The sequence below is a fragment of the Acomys russatus genome, chromosome 8 (assembly GCF_903995435.1).
Source record: "Acomys russatus chromosome 8, mAcoRus1.1, whole genome shotgun sequence".
Lineage (NCBI taxonomy): Eukaryota > Metazoa > Chordata > Mammalia > Rodentia > Muridae > Acomys > Acomys russatus.
In genome coordinates, this window is record NC_067144.1 from 14,672,173 (window position 1) to 14,681,978 (window position 9,806).

The 9,806-nt window shown below is 44.0% G+C and overlaps 1 pseudogene; it reads left to right on the top strand.

Moving 5' to 3' along the window:
• Positions 1-8,489: 8,489 nt before the first annotated feature.
• On the top strand, positions 8,490-9,141 carry LOC127193256 (transcription factor BTF3-like; annotated as a pseudogene).
• The last annotated feature ends 665 nt before the right edge of the window (positions 9,142-9,806 follow it).

Genomic DNA, 9,806 nt, shown 5'->3' on the forward strand with positions numbered 1-9,806 from the left:
AGGACAGAGGGCAAAGAAGCTGGTTCAACAGGTTGAGGTGCTTGCTGCCCAGCCTTATGACCAGAGTTCAACCTCCAGGACCCACATGATGGGAGGAAAGAACCAACTCCCATACTCGGTTCCCCTCTCCTCCATACATGTGCGTTGTAGCTCACGCACATAAGTTCACACGTGCATACACAAAGTCAACCAATGAATAAGAACATGTGATTTTGTTGTTTTGTTTTGTTTTGATTTTTTAATTTATTTTGGTTTTTCTAGACAGGGTTTCTCTTGTAGTCCTGGCTGCTCTGGACTCAGTTTGTAGACCAGGCTGGTCTCGAACTCACAGAGAACCGCCTGCCTCAGCCTCTGGAGGGCTGGAATTAAAGGTGTGCACCACCACGCCTGGCACCTGTGGGTTTTTTTGTTTTTGTTTTTGTTTTTGTTTTTGTTTTTTTAAGCAGACAGCATTTGGTGGAACTTCTACTCTCTGAAAAATGGGTTCCCGTGACTTCAGCTTTTAAATGAAGCCAGATGCAGGTGGTCGTGTGCTAATTGGGGAACTAAGGACTAGTTTTTTTGTTTTGTTTTGCTTTGTTTTAATGTTTTAGTTTTAGGAACCAAGGAAACCATGAGAACAGAATGAAAAGGTAAACCCTCTACAGAAAGAGCCAGGAAAGTTCCCAGCAGCCCGTTCACTGCCGTCTCTGTCCAAACCTTGCGTTATATGTTCATGGAGGAAGCAACGAGGCTGTCGAAGGAGAGGCTGAGTTTATTCTGCTGCCTGAGACGTCAGACACAGATGTTGCAGTTTGAAGCCAACCAAGATAATCGCTTGATGAAAGAACTAGAATCCAGCCAGCTGTACTAAGAGGCTCCTTTAGTCCCTGACTCAGGAGTCAGAGAAAAAAGGCCAATCTTTGTGAGTTTGTGGGCGGCCTGATCGACTCAGCAAGCCCCTGCTCCCCACCACCAACCAAAGGCGCATCCTCCTGCTCCCCCCAAAAAGGAATCATCCATTAAAGAAAAATAGCAAAATCCAGAAACTATTCAAAGTAACGTGTACAATGTCCAGATAACAGTCCAAAAGAATTTACTAGGAAAAGAACCAAGAAAAGAGAATACATTCCCAAGACAAAAGAGCATCCAGTGAGACAGTGTAAAATAATCCAGATATAATTAGCAGACAGGGAATTTCCACACTGGATTATAATTGTACCAAAAGTAAAAGAAAACATGTTCATGGGAAATTATTAGACAGGAATGGAAAATGAAAATGGTAAAAATTGAAACCCCCAAACTGAAATACAGTATCATTAAAAAAAAAAAAAAAAAAGATCACTACGTTTTAACAACAGGTTGAACTTGTCAGAGGAATGAGAAAACAGACTTAAATAAGAAACAAAGGCATTATCCGGTGTAAAGAGGGAAGGAACAAGCTAGGGTGCAGAGATGGTGCCACGGTTAAGAGCACTTGAACTCTCGGTTGTCCCATTTCTCCTCCAGAGGGCTGAGATCACAGGTGTGCACACCACACCACAGCACATCCAGCTTGTCTTACACAAAGTTTTCAAAAAGGACAGTGGCAGGGAAATCTCTTAATTCATTCTAAGAGGTCAGCATTACCTAATACCAAAACCAAAAAGAGGTCACAGAGGACTACTATTCACAAGGCCAGGATCCTTCACAGACATCCACATAAAAATCAAAACTTTTGATGGACAGAAGACTCAGTGGCTAAGAGCTCTATGGGAGGACCCAAGTTCAATTCCCAGCACCCTCTTGGTCCTTAACAACTGTCTAATTCCAATTCCTGGGGCTCTAATGTCCTCTTCTGGCCTCTGCTGGCACTGCATGCATGCAGTGCACAGCCATACAAACAGGCAAACACTCAAGCACATGAAATAATAATTTAAAAATCTTTTCAAAAAACATCAGAATTTTAGAAAATAAAATCTAACAAGAGATCAGGATTGTTATTTATTTATTTATTTATTTTGGTTTTTCAAGACTGGATTGCTCTGTGTATCCTTGGCTGTCCTGGGCTCACTTTGTGTGTAGACTAGGCTGGCCTCGAACTCATATTGATCCACCTGCCTCTGCATCCAGAGTGCTGTGACCGTGCCTGGCCTTTTTTTTTTTTTTTTTAATCAGGATTTTAAATGGCAATACAGCATGCTTACATGTCTTTAACCCAGGAATACATGACTGCAAGTCATCATATTAATAAAGAGAGAAAGCATGAGTATATTGCTGGGTACATGACTTTTTAGAAAGGAAAAGAGCCCTCAACTTAGTAAGTTACATAGACGTGCAAATATGTATAACATATGTGACATCTATGTAAGTACGCCATATGCCATATGTATGCATATCTACTACATTAATATCATACCTTTATTTATAACCTTTTCCTTAAGAAGTTATATCTTTATTTTCTTACTTATCATTTTATTTTATTTTATTTTATTTTGAGACAGGGTTTCTTCGTGTAGCCTTGGCTGTCCTGGACTGGCTTTGTAGACCAGGCTGGCCTCGAACTCACATTGATCCGCCTGCCTCTGCCACCCAGCCCCCACACCCCCACCCCGTGCTGGGACTACAGGTGTGCGCCACCACACCCGGCTGTTAGTATCGTACTTAATGGCAATCGGTGAAATTCTTTCCCACGGGGCCAGAAACAAGCAACCAACCTGTAAAACTTCAAGACTAAGGGAGTTTAGCAAGATAGCTGGACATAAAATAAACATAGAAAGGCAGTGTCTTAGTCAAGGTAACTAGGCAAAGCAACTTGGGGAGGAAAGAGTTATCTGGCTTACACTTATATACCACTGTTCATCATCAAAGGCACTCAGGACAGGAACCCAAGCAGGGCAGGAACCCTAAGGCAGGAGCTGATGCAGAGGCCATGGAGGGGTGCTGCTTCCTGGCTTGCTTCCCATGGCTTACTCAGCCTCCTTTCTTATAGCACCCAGGACTACCTGCCCAGGGATGGCCCCACCCACAATGGGCGGGACCCTCCCCTATCAATCACTAAGACAATGTCCCACTGGCTTGCTTACAGCCTGACCTTTAGAAGCATTTTCTCAGTTGAGGTTCCCTCCTCTCAGATGACTATAGCTTGGGTCAGATTGACGTAAAACTAGCCAGCACAATCAGGCGTGGTGGCACATGCCTTTAATCCTAGCACCAAAGAGGCAGAGACAGGTGGCTCTCAATGAATTCCAGGCCAGCCAGGGCTGCACAATGAGACCAAGTCTCAAAAAACAAAAAACAAAAAAAACAAAAAAACCTATTTCTGTATACTAGCCACATACATGGACACCGAACCTTTATAATTTTTGTAGTTTATAATCATGTAAACAATGGAGTATTTAGATATAAATCTAAAGAGAATAAGAATAATGTACATTTATGTGGTTCATTAACTTTTCTTCCCTGGGCTGGAGAAGGCAGCAGTTAAGAGCACTGGCTAGTTTTCCAGAGGACCTGGGTTCAATTCCCAGCACCCACATGGCAGCTCACAATTGTCTGTAACTCCAGTTCCAAGGGATCTAACACCCTCACACAAACATACGTACAGTCAAAACACCAATACACATAAAGTAGATAAGAGAGAGAAACTTATTCCTCTTTAGAAACTGTCAGTGGAATTCATTCATGGATGGATCATCTCAGGAAGAAATCATTGGTATTGTCCTGGGCTAAATATTAAATATTAAACCTTACCATATATATGGAATACACACACACACACACACACACACACACACACACACATATTCTAGAAGAAAATCTCTATAATGTTATAGTGACAAACACTAAACACGATATAAACAGTACAACTCATAAATAAATATATGTATACATGTATGTAACAAACTCCATCAAAATTAAACACACTTTGGTTGAGTGTGGTGGAATATGCCCTCGATCCCAGCACTTAGGAGGCAGCTGCAGGTGTACCTCTTGTTCCAAGGCCAGCCTGGTGTACAGAGCAAGTTCCAGGGCCACCAGGGCTACATGGCTAGGGTTTTGGGGGTATAATCTTGTGCCCTGAGTATTCAGATGCTGATTTCTGTGTCCTGAGATTGTAAGCCTGAGGTCTGGTTGCAGTACAGATGTGGGCACTGTCATTTCTATGACCCATCTCCTGTCTCAACGGTGTGTAAAGATTGGTCTCGTCATCTCTGATTGGTTAATGAAGAGCTGATCAGCCTATAGCTGGGCAGAGAGGAGAGGAGGCGGGGCTTGGGATCCCAGTTAGGGGATCCCAGGTAGGGATGAAAGAAGAAGAGGAGGAGATGAGGAGGTTGCCCTGAGGAGGTCCCCAAGAGGCCAAAAATGGAGCAGGAATGGTTAAGGCAACACTAAGATGGCAAGGAACACAGGGCATATGGCTGGGAAATAGCCAGGCTAGTATAGATGGGTTAAAACAGCTCAAGACCTGCCCAGCTATAGTGCTTTAAAGCTTATTAATAAATATAATAGGTCTCTGTGTCATTATTTGGAAGCTAAAATAGGAATAGAAAACATTATATTATTTCTACACAGGGTTACACAGAGAAACTCTGTCTTGATGGGGAAAAAAATCTATCTATCTATCTATCTATCTATCTATCTATCTATCTATCTATCTATCTGAAATATATATACTCCAAAAGGAAGAAGTGTGTGTGTGTGTGTTAAATTTTTAATGGAAAAACAAGCCATAGACTAGGAGAAAATATTTTCAAAGCCTCTACCTGGATAAAAGTTCTATTTCTTTCTGAAAGAAACAAGAAGACAAAAAATGAAGAAAAGTAGATATTCCCCAAAGAAAGTATAAGACTAGCCATATAGACAGGACAAGACAATAAAGAAATATACATTAAAGCCACCATGAGATGGCATTAAGTATTGACTAGAAGGAGTAATTGGTTTTTAAAATCAAGCAAAAAGAGCAAGTTTGCTGCAAGTTCCCTAGAGACAGAGAGTTCAGGGATGAAAATGTTTTAATTGCACTGCTCGTCACATGACAGTATATGCTTGCATAAAACTCATTGTTATTTAGGTAAAATATATGACTGTGGGGCTGGAGAGATGGCTCAGCGGTGAAGATCATTGGTTGCTCTTCCAGAGGTCCTAAATTCAACCCCCAGCAAGCACATGGTGGCTCACATCTATAATGGGATCTGATGCCCTCTTCTGGGCATTGTGCAGGCAGAGCACTGTATACATAATAGTAAATAAATCTTTTTTAAAAATACACACACACACACACACATACACAACTATGATTATGTAAATTATATCTACAAAAACCTTTTAGCCTAAAAAATAAAACATAGTTATTACAAACTGCTTTTTATGGTTCTGATTATGCAGTACGGCCATATAGAACTAAGCCAAAGCCAAATGCATGACTTCCCAAGACTGGAGTTCTCAAGCAAGGCTTTTGAAGTATTGAAAAGGTCAAAGCCATCTCTATTGCTTTTGTGAATCCCCCGGAGGTCGGCATCACTCAAGGCTGAGAGCCACAGGAGTCAATGAGCCTCATGCTAAATGTCAAACTGGCACTGGGAAATAGAACCTTACAGGGTCCTTGGTGAAACATGAGGTTTTGGTGTGGCTGTGCATACAGGGTGTTTGGTGAGCCTGTGTTCCTGACCATGGTTGTCATTGATGAACCAGCCTGCCTCCATCATAAGCTTAAAAGCCATCTTATGTCAGAAGAAAAACTGGGCTCATTTCAGTTTATTAAAACCTCCACTTCTCAAGGACTGGGTCTCCCCCATAACCTTAACTACAAATACAACCAGCAACCATGTCTTTGTTTCAAAAAGTTACTACCGGCAGGGGGGGATCACTGTGAGTTCGAGGCCAGCCTGGTCTACCAAGTGAGTCCAGGACAGCCAAGGCTAACACAGAAAAGCCCTGTCTCTCAAAACAAAACAAAACAAAACAAAACAAAACAAAACAAGACAAAACAAAACTTACTATACCATTTTGCAACCCAACCTTTGTTGTAAATGGCTGCCTTGTTTTGTGCCATGTCTTTGCTTCAGGAGGTCCTGAGGACTGACTTGTCCTGCTTCGGTTCTGCTCCTGTCACCCTGTGTATGTTGTCCACCAAATCCCCCATTTGGAAACAGCTTACCCTTGGTTCATAAAAAGCCTTATGTCTAATGGTGTTCTCTAGAGCTCCACCTTAAAAAGGAGACAGTCTGGGTACATGAACTTAAAAAGAAAAAAAAAAAAAGCTGAGTTAATTAATTTGGCCATGGTGGTTTGGGTTGGTGGTCTTTCTCCTTGAATCTATAGCATTAATACCACCTGCTTATGCAGGAATCAGCTCTGCCAGGATTTCTATCAGTCTTAGAGGGCGTAAAGGAACCTGTAGTGAGCATCCCTAAAATATTTCAAGAGGAGTCACAATTCTGTGACGTTTAACTCTGTGTGTCATCTCAACTGGACTAAGGACTGCCCAGAGAGCTGGTAAAAATATGTCTGCGTGAGAGTGACATGAATAGGATGAGTTTAAAAACTCCCCTTAGCTATGTGGTCGGCACCCTCTGATCTGTTGAGGACCCAGATAGACCCATGTGTGGAAGGGAGGCAAAATCTTTCCTCTCCAGAGCTGAGCCATCCCAGACACTGGCTTCCCTGGTTTGTGGGCCTTTGGGTATGGACCAGGACTTACACTATCAATTACCAAATATCTCCCCCACCCCCATTCTCAGACCTCTGGTCTGAACTGAATGTCATCTATGCCTCTCCTGTTTCTTCCAGGAAGATTATGATAAAAGGGAAAGTATCAGGCCGGCATCTCCTCGACCAAATTCTCAGCACAAAGGAAATGTATTTGCTCCAGGACAGAGGCCAGGGAATAAAAAAGAGACAAAGACAGGAGGTGGAGGAGGAGGGAGAAGGGGCAGGGGACAAGGGAAGGGACAAAGGACTGCCTCTGGGTGGAGAGGAGACAGATGTGGCACACAGGAGAACGGCAGATTATAAAGAGTAAAGTGAGAAACCCTCTGTTAGGGTCAGGTGTTTAAATAATTGGGCGTGTTAACTAGGTGAGCTGAAGGGGGCTTTTGATTGGTGGGCTTTAATGCTTTGATAGCTGGAGCTTGGTAGTCAGCCACAGGAGGAGGAAGTGGCCACGTAAGGGACTAGAACTTGGTGGCTAGCTTTAGGAATGCAATCTAATGGATTTTTTTTTAGCAAGGCACAGGGAACGCGGGAAGGGTAAGGCCTGCCAGAGCCATGTTTACCGTGCTGGAGCTGGTCAGAGTCCCTTCAGTGAAATTCTCAGCTCTGTAACTGTACAGGATAATTTGTATAATGTGTACAGCCATGTGCGTGCGCACACACGCACACACACACACACAACTACTAGTGGTTCCATTCCTCTGACTAGTGTTTACATTTAAGCTGCCCTTACATTGTAGCAATCACTCAGACTGAAAAGGAAAACCAAAATTGGATTTCACTGAAATAAATAAACATGAGGAAGTTCTCTTCCCCTCCATATCTTCAAAGGGGGGAAACACAACACAGGACCTTGGAGAACAAGACCTTCCAAACCACAAAGCACTTTCTCACGCATGGACCAGTGGACTCCAGCACCGCCCCCATGAGTTAAGAAGATAGCACACATCCCACTTGATAGCTAAGGAAGCAAGGACAGCTGCCACCTGAGTTTACAGCTGGTGCTCCTGTGACAGAGTGGCCAAAACACAAACACATACGGTCTTAAGGGCAAGAAGAGAAGGAGTGATGGAGTGACCAGGTCTCTACATTGGATTTTTTTTTTTTTAGATTTATTTATTTTTTATTATGTATACAGTGCTATCTGCATGTACGCCTGCAGGCCAGAAGAGGGCATCAGATCACATTATAGATGGTTGTGAGCCACCATGTGGTTGCTGGGAATTGAACTCATGACCTCTCGCAGAGCAGCCATCTCACCTGCCCCTATTTTGTTGTTGTTGTTGTTGTTGTTGTTTAATAGTGAGCTTCTTATCAAAATGCCGAAGGAGGGCAGGCAAGATGGCTCACTAGGTAGAGCTTACCAGACAGGCTTGAGTTTGCCCCCTACAACCCAGATAAAGGTGTAAAGGGAGAACTGACACCAGAAGCTTGTCCTCTGATTTCCATGCACCCTCTGTAACACCCATGGGACCATCTCATACACCAATAATCAATAAGTAAGTAGTACAGTGTGCACCAGATGCGACGGCGTACACACAGGGAGATCACGGCTGGGGCCCAACGTGGCCTGTTTGCATAGTCAGACTGTCTCACAAATGAAAAGGGGCTGGGGATTGACTCAATGAGTAAAGCACTTGGGGTTACAAGCAGGAGGACCTGACAGTCATACCCATGTAAAAGCCAGGCGCGAGCTGCCATCTTGCGTCGCCGCGTATGTACGGGCCTTATCTCAGCTGGTCTGTCTGAGACCCCTTGAGCACGAACCCTAGTCCCCCGAGCGGTCCCCATTTCCACTCTGACAAAATGAAATGATGATGAGCCAGGAAAAACTCGCCAAACTGTGAGCGCAAGTGCTCATTGGTGGGAAAGGAGCTGCTCGCAGAAAGAGGAAGGTAGTTCACAGAACAGCCACAGCAGATGATAAAAAAACAAAACTGCAGCTCTCCTTAAAGAAGTTGGGGGTAAACAATATCTCTGGCATTGAAGAGGTGAACATGTTTACAAACCAAGGAACAGTGAGTTCAGGCATCTCTGGCTGCAAACACCTTCACTATTACGGGCCACGCTGAGACAAGGCAGCGGACAGAAATGCTTCCCAGCACCCTAAATCAGTTCGGGGCAGACAGTCTGACTAGTTTAAGGAGACTGACTGAAGCTCCGCCCAAACAATCTATGGATGGAAAAGCAGCACTTGCTACTGGGGAGGAGGAGGAAGGGTGGGGGAAGGAGGAGGGGGGAAGAGGAGGAGGAGGAGAGGGAGATTGAGGGGGAGAGAGGGAGAGAGGAGGGGGGGGGGCGGGGTAGGGGTAGGGTGGAGGAGGAGGTTCCAGATCTGTGAAGAATTTTGATGAGGCTTCTAAAACAAGGCAAACTGAACTGAGGCATCTTCTGAAGAAGATGACACTTGCAGAAGTTACAGGAGCAGCTATTTTATATCATGGCTGTTTACCATTCTTTGCCTAGTAAAAATAAAATAATAAAATAAAAGCCAGGCACAGTGTGATTACAATCCCAGTGCTCCTATAGGAAGATGGGAGGCAAAGAAGGGCTTGTCCCCAGCTCCCATGGCAGCTTACACATACAGTCACAGACAGACAGACAGACAGACAGACAGGGAGGGAGGGAGGGGCGTGGGGAGGTTGATTTTTAAAAATGCAAGTTGAGTCGGCCTTTGATCCCAGCACTTGGGAGGCAGAGGTAGGCAGATTGCTGTGAGTTCGAGGCCAGCCTGGTCTCGTGAGTCTAGGAGAGCCAAGGCTATAGGAAGAAACCCTGTCTCAAAAAACAAAACAAAACAGACAAAAAAAAAGGAAGTTGATCTGCACATGATGGGGCATGCATGTAAACACAGTACTTGGTAGACAGGCATGAGGCTCAGAAGTTTAAGGTCATTTTTCAATACATAGCAAGCTTGGGGACAGTCTTGGATACATGACACCCTCCTTCCAAAAACAACAGAAGAAAAAGAGAAAAAAGAAGAACGAAGGAAGAAAAGTGCCGCTTCTGTGAGCTTCAGAAAGTTGATTTGACAAGACCCATGAGCTTCACCCGGTGCTAAAGTCATGCCCTCTGGCTTTCCCCGCTAATGAGAAAGGCAGTCCTGGCCAGCAGCTAATTTATCCTCAGGG